This window comes from Pinus tabuliformis, chromosome 9, assembly GCF_031772625.1.
Source record: "Pinus tabuliformis cultivar Carrire ecotype Pingquan chromosome 9, CPIR1, whole genome shotgun sequence".
NCBI classification, from domain to species: domain Eukaryota; kingdom Viridiplantae; phylum Streptophyta; class Pinopsida; order Pinales; family Pinaceae; genus Pinus; species Pinus tabuliformis.
Genome location: NC_142307.1, coordinates 256,406,371 through 256,423,178, shown reverse-complemented (window position 1 = coordinate 256,423,178; position 16,808 = coordinate 256,406,371).

Here is a 16,808-nt window from a genome sequence, read left to right as displayed (position 1 = left end):
CAGTAACAGGAAACCTGCGTGTGGACGCAGGCCAGACCAAGTCCAGGTGCGTCCAGGACGCAGTTCAGTAACTGAAGATCTGCGTGGGGACGCAGAGCGACTGAGGATCAGGTGCGTCCCTGAAGCAAAAAGACGCGGCGCGACTGTGTTATTGGGTGCGTCTCTGAAGCGAAAGACGCGGCGCGATAGTGTTTTTGGGTGCGTCCCTGCAGCAACAGGACGCAGCGCAGCAGAAGATGAAGTGCGTACCTGTCTCAAAGCATTTATTGGCTGATTCTTCTTGATATGCATGATCAGATTTAACAGATGGCACTGGTTCAGGGGGAGCATATGTCCTAAATTCATTGTTGGCATTATGGTCCTTGATGACAATGCTTATGATTCATCTTGCTATTATGAGTTGGTCACATGATCAGATGTATGGTTGATTCTCTAATGATGCTTGCATGAAGTCTTTATTATCCTTGGCACATATATGGATGAGGTTGGCTGATTTCGTGGATGATTATTCAAAGTCGCATTGTTGGAGACATGATGATGATGAGTTACTCATATGCATTTCATGATGATGTTGACATGAGCATGATGCATGATTTCTTTCTTGGCACAAATGGATGAGGATTGTTGGCTGGATACAGGGATGATTATTCATACATATGTTGATTGATGCTGATGCTTTCATTTGATGGCTCTTGATTCATGTAGATCTGGATGGTTATGAGTTGATGTTGACAGATACTATGGAGCAGATTATACAGTGCTGTTGTTTGTCATGATCTTTAGATGTTTGGAAGGACGTAGCAAGACTCATGTTGTAATAGTCTATCTATTATAGTCATCTCTTCAGGTCATGTAACGGCCTATGTCTCCCCACTATGCATGGGATGAAGATGTAGTATATTTGGTTCTCATATTTCTGATGTATTCCCACTTGGTTGGATGGATGATCCTTATTGTGATGGGTGATGGATGTATGTATTGAGTCTTTTGGTGATAGGAAGGTCATTTATGATATATAGAGTCATGTTCTTCTTGTAGAACATCTTTTTGCAGACCTTGCTTATAGTCAGGGGGAGTTTGAGCATGAACAAGCACTATACAGCAGAGCAGACATCTCAGCTTGTTCTCAGAAAGACCATTATCAGATTGGAGCACCATGACATATACAAAGGGGGAGCTCATTCAGAGACTTCAGCAGATCTGGCTCATAGTCAAAGGGAGCATGTTCTTAGGGCGAGCATACCCCTTTGCCCTTGATGTCAAAGGGGGAGAGTGATTCGGTGTTGTTGCCATCAAGTCCAAAGGGGGAGATTGTTGGCATTATGATACATATGTTGTACTTGATGGCAACACTCTCATAGAAGATCATCTCACTTATATACATTCAGATGAATCTACAAAAGAGATATCAGATGTGACATATTACAGGATAGCTCAAAGGAATCAAATGGCAAGCTCTTTGTAAGCAGAGGTTCAAATATTGTTGAAATTATGAAGGACGCAGGTACACCTTACAGAAAGTGCGTCCCCGCAGGTATACCGTGCATAACCCGCGTCCAGAGACGCAGGCCAGCCGTTCAGGGGGTGCGTCCACCCAGTGCACACATTTCAAGACAGAGAAAAGCACGTGGGGGTTTCTTGTGTGGTATCTAGCCGACGGTTTTGTGTTTCTATGGTGTCGGCTCGTGGTATTGTTCCATGTTTTAGGGAAGAGCTTGCCTATATAAAGCAAAGGAGTTCATTTGGATTGAGCATCATCTTTGTTGAATATCTTTTGGTGAGATCTAGTCCAGATCTATGAAGGCGAATCTTCTAATGGACTATGATTGCTATGGCGCACGATCAGATCTGTAGATCTGACTGTTTGGGTTAGTCTTGAAGTCTTTATATCTTTCATATCTAAAGAGACGCAGGTGCAGTAAGGGTTCAGGTGCGTCCGGGACGCAGGAGCGAACCGGTTCAGGTGCGCCGGACGCAGGCGCAGAAGGGTTCAGGTGCGCCGGGACGCAGGCAGTTCAGTAGACTCAGTGCGAGGGACGCAGGCTAGCAGTTGAGCAGCGTGCGTCCGGGACGCAGGCCAGCAGTTGAGCAGGGTGCGTCCAGGGACTCAGGCCAGCAGTTGAGCAGGGTGAGTCCGGGACTCAGGCTAGCAATTGAGCAGGGTGAGTCCGGACTCAGGCTAGCAGTTGAGCAGGGTGCTTCCTTCTCTTAAAATCTTTGTTTATCATTGTTGTGTTCTGGGTTTGGTCCTATTATTGTTGATCTGGTTACTTCAGTTGATTGGGTGTTTCAGAAGGTTGTTTGAGCTTCAATGTTGTTGTTGGGTCCAGTATGAAAATTAATGAAACGTGGTACTTGAAGGAGAGAAGATTGTAGGCCGGCGCCTACGTACTAGTATCTAAGCTAGTACAAGAGCTAAAGGAAATCTTTGGAGCATTGTAGCAGGTAGTAGCCTGCGTACTAGTAAATGGATCGGCTAGTACAAGAGCAAAGGGGGTTGTAGCTCCCATACTGGTATAAGGCTGCACCAGTACAAATATTGTAAAAGAATTTTCTTATTAAGAAGAAGATTGAGATGACTTGCAGCAGGTGGTTTTTCTCCCGCATTGGGTTTCCACCTTACATCATTGTGTTCATGTGTGTGCCTTATGTGTGATGATCTACTTTATGTTACTGCATCTGTTAACTGATAATATGGTTGATAATGTTCTAATGCACTCATTGAAGATCGATTAACTTAATCATAAGAAGTTGTGGAAGTAGCATATATGAATCTGATTATGGAAATGAAAAAGTTTTATTAATATGATAATACTGATTCACCCCCCCCTCTCAGTATTATTTCCAACAAGATCCTAGTATCTTGTTGTTGTAGTATTTTGCTATTCATTTCTTGAAGAAAAGAGTACCGAATCGAAAAGCTTTTGACTATATCAAAAGCGAAGTAGAGGGTTTTGCTACTCTTGCTCCTTTGCTGAGCAAATTCAAGATTTAATGAGCTAATCTACAGATGAATCTTTACTCTTTGTGATAGATCTTCATCCTCTTGATCATCCCTTAGCCTGTACTTAACCCATAGCATTTTATTTCAGCAAAAACAGTACATTTTTGAGCTTTTTATGACCCGGAATTCTTAGCAGACGTAACTCTCGTAAGTCAGTGCAGGCTGTCCACAGGCAGTCTGCATTACAGCGCAGGTGCTCCCTTCGGGAACTGCGCTGAGAGTGAAACTGACAGACCAGTGCCTGCGCTGGTCCAGTTAGCCTTAGTCTAGCTCAGCTCTTCCTTTGTGTCTTGGCCCTGTTTGCACTTGTTTTTGGCTGATTGCTTGCTGGTTATTGTACTTGCTGTAAGCCACTTCTCCTTGACATTATTCCGCCTCAGTTGTGTGATGAAATTGTAAACGTTCTTTCAATATTTCTTGTTTCAGTTACAATTTCCCATTGTGAAAAGCGAACCTAGTAGCTATGGCCTCTTAGATCCTGAACTGTAAAAGCATTTTTGTGATCTTATGAGTTAGTGTTATTACTGTTCATGGCTGTTTGAGTGTGTTTGCTCTTCACTTTTATGGTTTGAATCTATACATTTCCTGTGTTTAAACAAGTCTATCATAAGGTGTCTTTTTGATTGTGGACAAGCTTGTTTATTTCTACTTGAAATTAGATTCAAAATTATACAACATTTTCCTTTTTGTCTAGCATCAACATTAAGGATAACGAGAAGAAATACATGCATTGTGCATTTTGCATTTGACTGTGTGCTTGACGATTTAGGAAAGTGTGCATTTTAGTGTGTGTTCTTTGATCTGTGGAAAAAGTTGTGTCCTTCTTTTCCCTCAAGTAGATTAAGGTTTTCAAAGTTGAAAGTTTGAAAAGATTTGCTTCTCATTCTTAGATTGCATATAGGAAGTTGTATATATACATCTCGTGGCGAACCTGAAAGGCAAACTGTTAAGAAAGATCAACATTAAAATAAACTCAATTTACATAACAACGCTTTGGAATTTAACGCAAACATCTAGAGGTCTAGGTAGAGACGTGTTCCGACGTCGTTAAACATAGTGACTGTCGATCTCTACGAAGGTGGGTGATTCCTCCTGAGAGTCGGTGGCACTAACACGGACTTGAGCTCCCGCGTACCGTCGCGTATATTGGGAGACCCCTATAGGCTTTTATCCTTTATCCTTAGGAAACCGTGTCGGCCGCCCTACTGATCGCGATGCAGTGAACACAGCATTCACGAAGATCGACCACCCGTACCGTAAAACGTATTCTGTGGTTTCGCGAAAGGTTTGGCACACCCTCTGCCTAGATCTCCAGAGCAGTTTCTTTTGGCCTTTTTCAAACTCTATAACTGAAAAAGTCCAACCGAGCATTTGTCACTTCGGGCTCGTTAATACATCGAAGGCGACTAGAGTCATCTTTAGCTTTTTCTCGACTCTTAAAACATGAAAAAGCAAGTTTGTGTCTAAAAGCGTCGTAAATAAAATTTATTTTAAATCAGAACGTAATCACCTATTATTCCCACGTTGATCTTTCAGTTGAAAAGTATGGAGCCCACCAACCAAGGAAGTAACCTTGGCGGAAGTCCAAATCCCTTCTCCTCTTGGGGAGATGTTGGTGCGCCTCATATGGCTACATTGTCGCTTCCAGGATTGACAATCGGCCTCCCTGTATGGCTCTTTTCAACTAATGTAGTCCAGATCGCCACTAATCCTGAGCAGTCGAATCAACAGTCAGAACAATCTAGAATTACCCACCAGCCTTCCACTTCTTATGACACTTCCTCTGATCCTTCATCTTCGCAAGGTAGAGCTGGCAAAAGTCAGCCTCCCAAGGAGAAGAAGGAAAAGAAGAAGAAAGAAAAGAAGCAGAAGGAGCCTCTGGCGAAGGCGACTGGGGGCAAGCAGAAGAAAGCTGACAAAAACCCACACACTGCACCGACCGGGCCTAAAACGCCATGTGTCATTTGCAAAGGGATCCACTTCCATCGTGATTGTCCTTGTATTCCCCGGATACTAAGGGACTGGTCCCCAAGGTTGCACAATCCGGTAGCATCAACCTCTGGTTGTCACGTTGATTGCATTCCGTCAACTAGCGAGAGTGAAGGACGAAGAAGGAGACCAAGATCACCCTGTCTATTGTGTGAAGGTCATCATGCCATCCACAAATGTCCATTCTTAGATGAGGCCAAGAGAGTTTTGGAAGATCGCCCGGTGTCACCGGTGCAACTTCCTCCTGGATACCGAAAACTAGCGCCTAATCCCTCGATAGTTGAAAATCCAGTTGAACCACTCAAGTGGTCAGCTGAAGTGTCGGTCATTGAGAATGAACCTACCGAATCTAGACCAGACGAAAGTCTAAAGGTTGATACGACAGTTGGCCCGGTTCTTCCTTCAGAGGTTCTATCGTCCAATGACTCTGTCATCGAAGACCTGTCTTCAAATGACACCGTCGCTGAAGAGTCATCTTCATGCGACACCCTCACTGATGAGAACAAGGATGACACCATCCAGGTTCTTTTCATCAGCACCAACTCAGATGAGCATCAGGGCAATGCGCCCATTCCTTTATCGCGGGAAGGAACATCATCAGAGTCGTATCCGGCCGTATATTCGGTCCCACCACCAAGCAACCTGGTTGTATCCTTTGATTGGAATCAACTAGGCAGACCCCGGTTACCAGCCAGTGTTCCATTCAGAATCATTGTCCAGATCTATAGAATGATTATGGCTGGTACTATCATTGATGAAGGGGCGTCTGTGAGTATCCTTTCCTCTGTTGCTTGGAAAGCACTGGGTTCCCCAGCGCTTTTACCTGAGTTGAGAAATCTCTCAGGTTTTGATAAAGGAACCAGTCGACCATTAGGGATCCTCCCCGATGTACCTGTTACATTGAAAGGGAAGACCGTCAGGATGAATGTGTTGGTAGTTCAAGGACCCTTGGATTATAACCTACTCCTTGGACGCGACTATATTTATTGCATGGGAGCGATAGTCTCCTCACTCTTTAGAGTAATGTGTTTTCCACACGAAGGAAGGGTGGTCAAGCTCGTAGACAAACTTTCATTTCCGGGATCTCGCATCGCAAATAGTCAAATACCAATCCTAAATGGTCTGTTCACTCAAGATTCGCCTCCGCCCCCGGTCCTCCTTCCCGATGAGCGCGAGTGATTCGGAAAGAAAGACTAGGACCCAGGGGGCATGCACCCTGGTCTGCTTCGGGCAGAAGAAACTCCGGGTATAAGGAAGAATTTCCGCAGAAGAACATGACTAGTCCGTACCCCGTCCGAAGGAAGTGGGGTTGTTCTGGAATAATGATCTTTTGTTAAAGTTATGTGTTTGGGAATCATTCACCTTTTGTCTAAAAAAGTGGGCAATGCCCAAGTAGGAATTCCCTTATGGTAACAAGTAGTCACCATCTTTAAATTCAAGCCTCGCCCATCGAAACATATGTTTTGAAGGATAAGCAGGGGCAGTCAAATAAGAAGGAGACCGTATTGTTGTAACAGAGGGTAACCATCTTTGGACAACCCAATGATAGACACCGCCGAAGAAAGAGATTGATTTGCGGCAGCGAATAGAACCACTCTTCGGATAATAAGAAAGAGGCAAGCCTCCCTCAATAATACCAATGTTTTATCTTTGAGTAGTGTTCTTCTATTGTCACAAATAGCTGTTTGTTCAAAGTGGGTCGACAGGAAGTCTGAGTACTGCGTAAGACCCCTTAAAATAACGAGAAGACAAGTATCGTTAGCATTAGATTAGCAAGATGACAAATAAGTAAGAACACCCAAAGAAAAACAGAAGTAGGGGAGAGGAGGGGCAGCCTCGAAATTCTATCCTATACCTGGGGGCATGCAAACTTTCTAGAGTGCAAGCTAGGGGCGGTTATTTATCTGGTTTTAAGATTAGCCATTTCCAAACTTGCATGAAAGAAAGCCTGTGGGGCAGAAGTAAAATTTGCCAAAAATGAGCATAGCTGTGGTAAGGCATAAGCTCTATAAAAATTGGTCCTTACGAGAGGCGTTCTTCATATGACTGGTATATCGAGCAGTTTTAGCATATAGTTCATGCTCGTTAAAAAATAAACGCAAATCCGAGCAGTTTTAGGCCTGAATTTAAGCTCGTTAAAAAATAGAAAAGTGTGAGCAAAAGTTTCCCCCAGAGTTCAAGCTCATGGAAAAAATGAACCGGTAAATAACCTTTTGAGATCGTAAATTCATCAGCCATAAGAACCTTGATCGTGTTTTCATCCATCACCTCCACTGTTCATTTGGCCGATCATTCACTTCCATTTGTGTGTTTACCTCTTTTGAGAAACAGCTGCGAAGAGTGATTTCACCTAGCCATCCTTGTGACACTGTCGTGATTGGAAAATTCCAACCTGTACCTGGAATCCGTAGCTATCCCTGTTTATCACTCGTTCCTCAAAAGACGAGTCTTCTTTCAGCTCTTTTCACTGACTCGTAAAATATGAAAAGTTTGCCGAGTTTTGGCCTTCCAGCTCGTTAAAGGACCGGAACGCTATCCCTCCTCTAAATTTTAATCTTTTTGGACCTGAGGGATTATTGCACAAAAGGATCGAGCGCTTGTCTTGTTCAGCTCGTTAAAAGTACCGAACAACCATCCCTTCTGTATTGTTTTATACTTTTTCGGACTTAAGGGTTTGCTGACGAAAAAGGAATTATGGAGTTGACTTTCTGTACCTTTTTAGACTCTCTAAAAATGAAAAGGACCGAGTTTTCTTTGTCGTTAGACTCGTTAAAATGATTAAATAGCGACAAACTTGTCTTTAGACGAGAACGAGTTTCCCTATCGCTAGGCTCGTTAAATCATAGCGATGGGCTTGCCCGAAGGGCAGGTTATAGAACAAGCATATGTTATCCTCCTCAAGCTTGACAAAAATAAAGAGGTACTGGTCAGAAATGACTGGGGAAAAATTGGGAGAACATCAAAGTTTAAAGGTAGCAAGTCACTCTTGGACATGACACTTTTCCTCCGTACCATATCGGGTTGGGTTGTTTCATTCACCGGTCTCATCACCATGGTCCTCGCCACACCATCCACATTTGGGGTAATGCTACCGATCCATCGCATCAGTGTCGTTATATGTTCAAGAGGGGTCATTCTGGAAGTGTCAACCGTGTCCCATCCACTACCATACATTATCCTTCATCCATTCATGATCGCCACCCTGAATCATATTTCACAGTTTGTTTTCACCTCCACTAAAGTCATTAGCTCCGTTCCGTGTCATTGATGTGGGATTCATTAAGGCCCTCCTTTGACGGATCGCTTCTTGTCGACTTCAGCTCATTATCCAAGAAGTTGATCTAGGAACACCCCCATCAGTACTTTGAAGCTTGCATGCCTCAATGGCAAGTTTCTCACTTCCGGCGACAGGTATACATCAATGACCTTCGACCAGAAGATTTTGCGTGGCGTTCGACGCCAAGTCCTTTATTCACGCCACGTGAATTGTACTGCAGTACCTTGAGGGTCATCGTCATTATTGGTGATTCCTCTCGCGCTTGTTAACGGTTTTCATTATTGACCGGTAATCAAGCGATGTCTTTCCATGTTCGACTTCAGCGCAATTCTCACATGGATCGACTTGTACTTAGAGTGAAGATCGAGCAAGTTTGAAGACCCCGGATCTAGTTTCATCCATCCGGGCTGCGATATATATTCAGGAAATATAAAAGCATTTGCCGTGTACATCATTGCAGCAGATGATCATCCTATTCAAAGGATGATAGTTTCAGCAGAAAATTATCAGTCTATCTTCAGACGATCGTCTGTCATATGTACCAAAATGTATTTATAGAAAGCTGAGCATGGGAATGCCCGCCTCAGCTAGATCATGAGAATAATGATGAATGAAAAATAATGTATTGTATTGTATTGTATTACAGGGCACTCTCCTCAGCACTGGAACGAACTTCGGATCCTCTAGCTAAAGCATTTCACCCGATAAACGGCCTCATACTTTAGAGGGCAACTGTTATAGACATTTTTGTGCCTCGCGTCAAGGAGCATGGAATGTCAATAATTACAGGGATCCTCAGTCCCTAAACATGTTGTTCTTACCCCTAAAAGAACAAGGTCATCAAACAACAGCACTTCCAATCAGTTCTCCACCTGAAAACACTTCAAAACAGGCTTATTTTGGATCATGTCAGCTGCTTAACTGAGCTTCTGCGCTGTATTGCAACTGTCCCACTCTGTACCTGCGCTGGAAGTCAAAAACAATGAAGGCTACCTGCGCTGGGCGAGATTGGCCAAGTGGCACAGTCATCCTGCAAGGTGTCAACTGCCCAGGAAGCTTCCAAACTGACACTTGGTTCATCAGATTCGCCTTGTGATGAGTAAGAGGTACTTGATCACCATGTGTAACCAAGGATCTCCAAGTGGACTCAAGAACTGAAGATTAACTGAAGAGGGAGAGGACACTAGTCAGCTATATGCCAGCCTCCAGCTGACTCATCCTCTCTTCTTCTCTCCTATTTATAGAGCTCTTCTATGAGGTCTAGGGAGGCTGGAATTTTGGTTTAAGCAAGGAGGTGTTGTTGGTTTGCAGTCAGAGCTATTGGGTGATTGTTTTACTAGAGGTGAAGAGGAGAGTTCTTGCTGCCGAGGAGGTGCTGCTGGATTGGAGCCATCATTGGTTGTAACTTCCTCTGGAACCCTGTTACTTTCTATCAATAAAGTTTGCATGTTCTCCTATATACTTGTTTTACATAGATGCTTTGTGTTTACATGTATATTTGATGCACCCTAATCCATGTTTCAGTTATGAGTACATGTATCTTGTAGTTTGCTCTCTTGTTTTGTGCAGGATCTGTATGTAGCTGGACCGGCTAGGAGAGCAAGGAGCTGGGAACGAGATACAAGGAGAGAAGAGCAAGGATCGACTAAGCGAAGGACACCAGGTTGGTTGACCTTCTTTCATTCTCTCTGTACTTGCATAAAGGGAAACAATAAAACTTTACTTTCAGTTGTTGCTAAAGACTGTCACCTTTAGAGTAGGGATAGTGTCATCCGCATCGGATACTTTTCCCCACAACAATCATTCCACTAACAATGAGAAGAGCAGGAGAACGTTCATTCCAACTCACTGATGCTTTAGAGGAAATACTATCGCAGTGTGAAAGAGATAAATCACTTGGTGTATATATAAGTTTCGAACACAATAGGTTCAAGAAGAGTCCCCTTGCAATGTGCATTAACTAAAGTAAAGAAGCACTGAGAGCCTTCTATTGATGCCAATTTTTTGTATTGGTTTTCCATTATAAATCTGTGTTCATTGATGTATGTGAACATTGTATTGTTGATTAAAACACAATAGAACTAAGAGAAAAATGAACAACCGTAGATAATTTGCATAGAAGCACCATTATGCAGAAAGAAGAAACAATAGAAAATCAATTAGTATACATGTTAATGAATCATATAGCACATAGACTAAGAAATTATGGATCACTAGACTAGCAGAAGAACAACATTAAAAGATTATCCCTCTCAAACACACAAATCAAAGATTATATTCTTGAGTGAAAGGTGAGATGCAGATTGCAACATGAAAGGAGAGAGAAATATGCCCCACAAAAGCAAATAGATTCACACCCCAATAAGCTCATGTGCAACCCTAAGTGTAACATGTACAATTCACATGTATCAACCTAGAAAATATTTGACATTACAAGGTAGAGAAACACTGATAGAGCATTTACAAACCTACCTATAAGCATTGCTTAGGAAATATATCAGTAAGATCACTTAGGAAAGTTGTTAGTAAGAATATCTCTATGTCACTTAGGGGCACTTGCACACCAAGGGTTGGAATTTCACCTTCAAATCCTAAAATATGGAGAAAGACATCTCTATGAAAACAATGTTGAAGAAAGTGTAACTAGGTTCGGTATTCATAAATATGAAATGTACTTTTGATTATTGTATTTTGTAAAAGAAATAAAAATGATTATTATTATTATTATTATTGAGCTTGGGTTTATTGCCCAAGAAATTTGTTTTATAGGTAAAGTGATTATAGATTTGTCCTAGGTCAAGAAGTCAAATACATACATTGTCATAATATGAAGGCCCCATCGGGCATCTTGTAAAATGTAAAAAGAATTATTTTCGTATTTTACACAGCCTTCCAAGACCAAGTTGACTTGCGAGCCTATCAAGTCAGCCTAGAAGTTGGAATTCGTACCCCTGGAAGACCTATATATAGGAGACAGTTCGACCTCATTTGGACCCATTCACTCCTCTCTCTCTCATGCAAAGGAAGAAGCAGAAAAGGGAAACGAAGAAGGTAAATGAGTAATTGTTTTAGGTCCCTCTATCTCTCTTTCTCTCCACATGTGTGAAGAAGAGGGCTAAAATTCTGCATCATTTCCCTTGGGTTTCTATTGCTTGGTTAGGGTTTCCTTGTGAGGATTTGATCTAATGAGGAACTATTGAAGGAAGGGCCAACAAATTCCCCTTATATATCCAGAACACAAATTAGGTCAAGCAAGGAAGCTAGAGGTAAATAAGAAAAAGTTCTAGTCCACACTTGTGAAGTAGCAACTACTATTCGGGGCTGAACATGTAGATATGTAGTTAGGGCCAAAAACTTGTGGCTAGAGGTCGAAGAAGTGTTCCAGGAAGATATTTTTCTAGGTTTTGAAAGAAGCAAAGCAAGCATATCATTGAGAGTTTGATCTTGGACATAGAAGAGGTCCAGTGTTGGTTAAAGGTCTTGGTATTCGTCAATAAAGAATCTATAAGAAGAGATTGAAGGGTTTTCCTCTCAAGAGGAGAGGCTTTGCCCTAGCTTAGAGCCTACATCTTGCGTACTTGTATCTTGTTTATCTACTCTTTTTGGTAGTTGTTTGATGATTGAAGAATCCTTAATGTTATCTTGCCTTATATTCTTGAACAAATAATACTCAAATCAATAATTTTTTGTGTTGATAATAGATAATATGAGTTAAGATAATTTTATCAATGTTAAGCAAATGACCACAAATAGCTCAATGTCACTAGTAAGTACAATAGTATCAGTACACTTTGTGAGTGTACAAGACTTCTCTTATATAAAAGGACGTTACGAAGATATATCCTAACTCTAATATATAAAAAAAGAAAACATTTATTTGAAAATAAAGTGATGCATGAACAATTGCAGGTGACAATAAACACTCCTTGGAATCATGCGCTGGAGGAGGATAAAAAGGGCATGGAATGTAGCATGATGTTGATTGGATGTGCCTGTTGAAGATAAGGAAGGAAAGCTACATTCTTGTGACCCATCTATCTTTGAATATATGCCTCTCTTGACATATGAGATGGAAAGGAAAACTTTTGATATAGGATTGTCATAAAGTACTAGAAGAAGAGATTATATGTTGTGTGAATCGTTGTGTCAACGGTGTGCATTGTTTTTGTAATGGTTGGACCTTTCTTGGGATTTGAGTTGGTGATTATGCAAGTGTCTGATAGATTTTCACTTGCTTGGTTTAGTTGAAGAAAAGGATGTGATCATCCAATTGGTGTCTTGAACCAGGAAGGATGGAGACCCAATGCCTCTCTCATAAATAAATCCAAATACCTCTTGTCTGGGTACCAAAAAAATATAGCCTTAAGACACCTAAAAGAGGCAATATAATTGATATTGTGTCTCATTGTAAACAAGGATGTGAAAAATAAAATTATTCCCCAACTTGGTGTTTTGCAAATGACATAGCTAGAATAGCATGTCCTATCGTGGAATTTGATGCTTAGTCTAAACTTGAAGCCTGAGGCCACTGAAAAATTGGCCTATGGGGGTATGAATAATGTGCTTCCAATGCTTCCAAGGGATTGGCAAATAAGCTCATCCCTGAGCAACCAAGGTTTTTGTAGAGTGCCAACTTGTGCCTCGACCCTTCTGGTGGTTCAAACTACGTGACCTAAACAGATGGCTTGTAAATGTCATCTTTGATGATCTTGTTCATCTCCTTCATGTTTGGTAGGAGATTTTTGAAGTTAATCAAAGAATATCTAAAAGGAGGAAGGAAATCCACTAAAATTCCAACTGATTGGAGAATGCACAAGAACTTTAAATGCTAGCAACCCCAAGCATTCCCTTTAGATTGTTTTGAGCTATGTGACTCTTTTCTCATGGTACAAGTGGCTCTTTGTTGAAATTTTATCGCCCAACACCCTGCCATTGGACAAAACATGGAGATACATCTAGCATAATGCCTTAGCCCAGGCCCATCCTGGGTTCGAAAGGAGACAAAGCATACACACAATGTGGACAACAAGGGTTTTTATCACCCAGGCATGCCAATGTTTTATCAATTTGGAGATCTCCCATACTTAGACACATGGGAAATAATGCCTTTAGGGGATCTAATATAGGCTTTGGTACACTGAAAGGACTGAAAAACCATATTTTTGCTTTGGTTTCCTTCTCAAGGAATGACTTGGGACATTTCCATGTATACCCTATAGTAGGCTTGTAACTAGAGAAATTTGTGGCCTTTTGCCATTTCTACTCATTCCATCATGCAACACAAAAAAAATTGTAACTTCTATATTTTGATATAAGACAAGAAGTTACATTTCGAATGTGATATAAACACTAAACCAGAAAATATTATCTAAACAAAAGAGGGTTTATATCATGTTTTGATATGTTGCTTCAAAGAGGTGAGAAATTGTAAGAGTGCAACACATTTTTTCTTAAAAACTACCAAGGGTTCTATTGATCCCAACTTGAACAATGTAAACCAAATGCACCACGATATATGTTTATAGTACAACGAGATTATTTACAAAAGCATAGGACAAATATTTCAAGTTAAATTTCTAAAACATAAAATCAGACATGGTTACATGCAGTTAAGTTGGAAAGATGTACCTTAAAGCAAATTTTTCAAATAATGTATCCCACATATTTGAACTAATGGAAAATCAATATAAAATTCTTATGTTTTCCATTATATGCTTCGAATTAATCACTAGTGATAACTAATCACTAGTGAAATTTCTAGATCACGTACTAGAAGTGTAATATACACTTTTATGAGCTGAACTGCAGTGAGATGTAGCCATGTATAATTGTATTATAAATCGCTATGGATGAGTAGTGTCAATAAATGAGACATCAAAGACCTTTGGCAATACATTTACATTCAATCTGGGCCATTCATTAGGGCGAGATATGACGTTAGAAGTTATGTTTAATTTAGGGTTTTTTTCCCTAGAAGGAAACCCCTCCCTATATATGAGTGAATTGTATTGCGTCTATGTATATCTATATTCTGAGTGAGGAAGAGAGAGGAAATTGAGAGCAAAGAGGGAATTACAATAGATCTATTGTAGGTTGTATCTCTTAAGTTTGTTGGATAATATAAAAGGAAGGACTGGCTGTTTTTCCGTGGACGTAGCCAAAACTAGGTGAACCATGTATATCTTTGTCTCTCTTGTTTTATGCATTTTTTGTGTTTATATTTTTGCAATATTTTATGTGTTCCTTTGCTTTGTAATATATAATTTTCTAACAAAGTGGAAAGGTTATGTAGGAATAGAAGAAAATTTTTATGAGATTCAACATGGTGGAATTATTGTTTCTCTTAGTTAGGTAAAAGAAATTTCAAGCTAACAGGTTCTCAAAATCAATGTATCTTTGTGGGTAATTGTATTTCCATTTGGAGAGCAATTTCTGCATCCCTAGAAATATTCCCATACCAAAATTGTAGTTAATCTAGCAAGATGATGAATACAATATGTATCAATAGATAATAATCTTCCTATCAAGCACACACACATGTATGGCCTAGAACAATGAAGCTATGTGGATACATTTATCAAAATGTGGAAAGATGTTTTGCGTAGGATAGAAATCAAGAATTTTTCAAATTGGGTCTTCTAGGGAACATACAATTCTTCTTTTAGCTAGAATAGGAAAGTAAAATAGCAATTGGAGTTCATGTTTACCCATACAAATTAGATATTATTATCCATTGTTATCCCATTGATCATTTCCATGTAGTCATTGATGTTGACCCAAGCCATCATGTTCTGGTACTTTCTTAGAGACTGTGATAACATTTTACCTTTAATTGATGCATTGGATGGATGCCATGTGAATCAGTAAATACAAAGTTGTTACAACATTTGTTAATATTTTAAGTTTTAATAGGCCATATCAATTATATTAACCTGAAGCACACCTTCCAAGAAAATCTCATATTTATGGATTGATCTTCTATGTCTACTTGGATGGAAAAGAAAAGGACTGCTAGATTATACTACTCAATCGGTTCTATGTCAATAGGAGTGTCTAATTCAGTGAGAAATTTAATGAGTTCCTTCATAAATGCTACGGTATTACCTTCATATAATTCAAAATAAAGGGAAATTTGTAATCACATTCAAGATGCATTATGTGTGGACTTGGAGAAAGTGTCCTTGTCATTTGACATTCCTACTAAAAAATCAAATTTTAGTTTTGAGGCTTAGTTGGTAAATAGTGAGAACATAATAATGATTCTGAGAGATCCTTGCATACTAATATTTCCTATTAATGGTATGAAATCAATGTTTCGAAGAAATATTGATCACACCTAAACTTATCTAATGATTTCCAGTTCTAAAAAAATATATAGTTTCATGGGCCACCTCCTGATGTTTTTCTACTTGGTCATATAAAATGGTAACAATAGTTAACAACACTCATAATAAATTCACACAGGTATATAAGCAGAGGTGTTATCTCAAAGCAATGTTGAATATCAACAAAAAAATTAGATAATAGGTATGACAAAAAATACACTTATATTCCTGATTCTCTGAATCATAAGTCAAAACTACAACAAAATACTAACACCATAAGCATTCAAAATAGATGTAATACTTTTAAAAATCCAAAGATGAAAAATCAATCTAATGAAACAAGTCACGAGTCATAAACTCATTAATTTGATGGTTTCCTTATCTTGGATGTTAAAGCAATACTTTTGGGCGTCATATACTAATTTGCAAATCATGTATTGATTGCCATAGGGCAGAGTAAAGAGATCTCTACTACAGGAGGTGTTTTTTCCAAAGGTATTATTCCTCATTTGTTCATTTTTTCCCTCAATTGCCCCATGCAGAGGTTTTTGCAGGCTTAGAACATAGTGGCCCCTCTTGCTTATATTGTTGTTGGGACATGTGTATTCCTTACATTGGTCACCTGGGTGGCAATAGATAAGCTAGGATTTGGCCTGTTAGGGATATCCCTAACAATGAGTTTGACTTGGTGGATTCTGCTCATTACACCTTGATGGCCTTCACAGAACTCTGGCCATACTTCAAGTTAACTCTAGCATCAATTGTTATGCTAATATATGCCTTAATACTCTTTGCAAGATACATAGATTATCTAAACTATGTTTGGATGTTTACATAATAGTTTAGCCTATTTTGACAAGTTTTGTTTTGTTCTACACCTCATTCTACAATTTGGAAATATGCTACATTAAAGTATTGATGTTTGTATCACGTTTCTGCCAAATGTAGAGGTTTCTCTGTATTCCATTTCTATTTTGTATGAGGCTTTCCCATTTAAAGATAACTAAATTAACTCCAAATACAAGCTCCATGCCTATGCATTGTCCCAACTTCGTTAGACATCTATGCCAGTTAATATATCTCTAACATACCATGTTTTGAACATATATGCAACATGAATTATTACAACTAGGAGTTGACGGGAATGTTGGGTCTGAGTACAATTGCAAGGTATACATTTATGATTTATAGTCATATATCATTTTATTGGGGA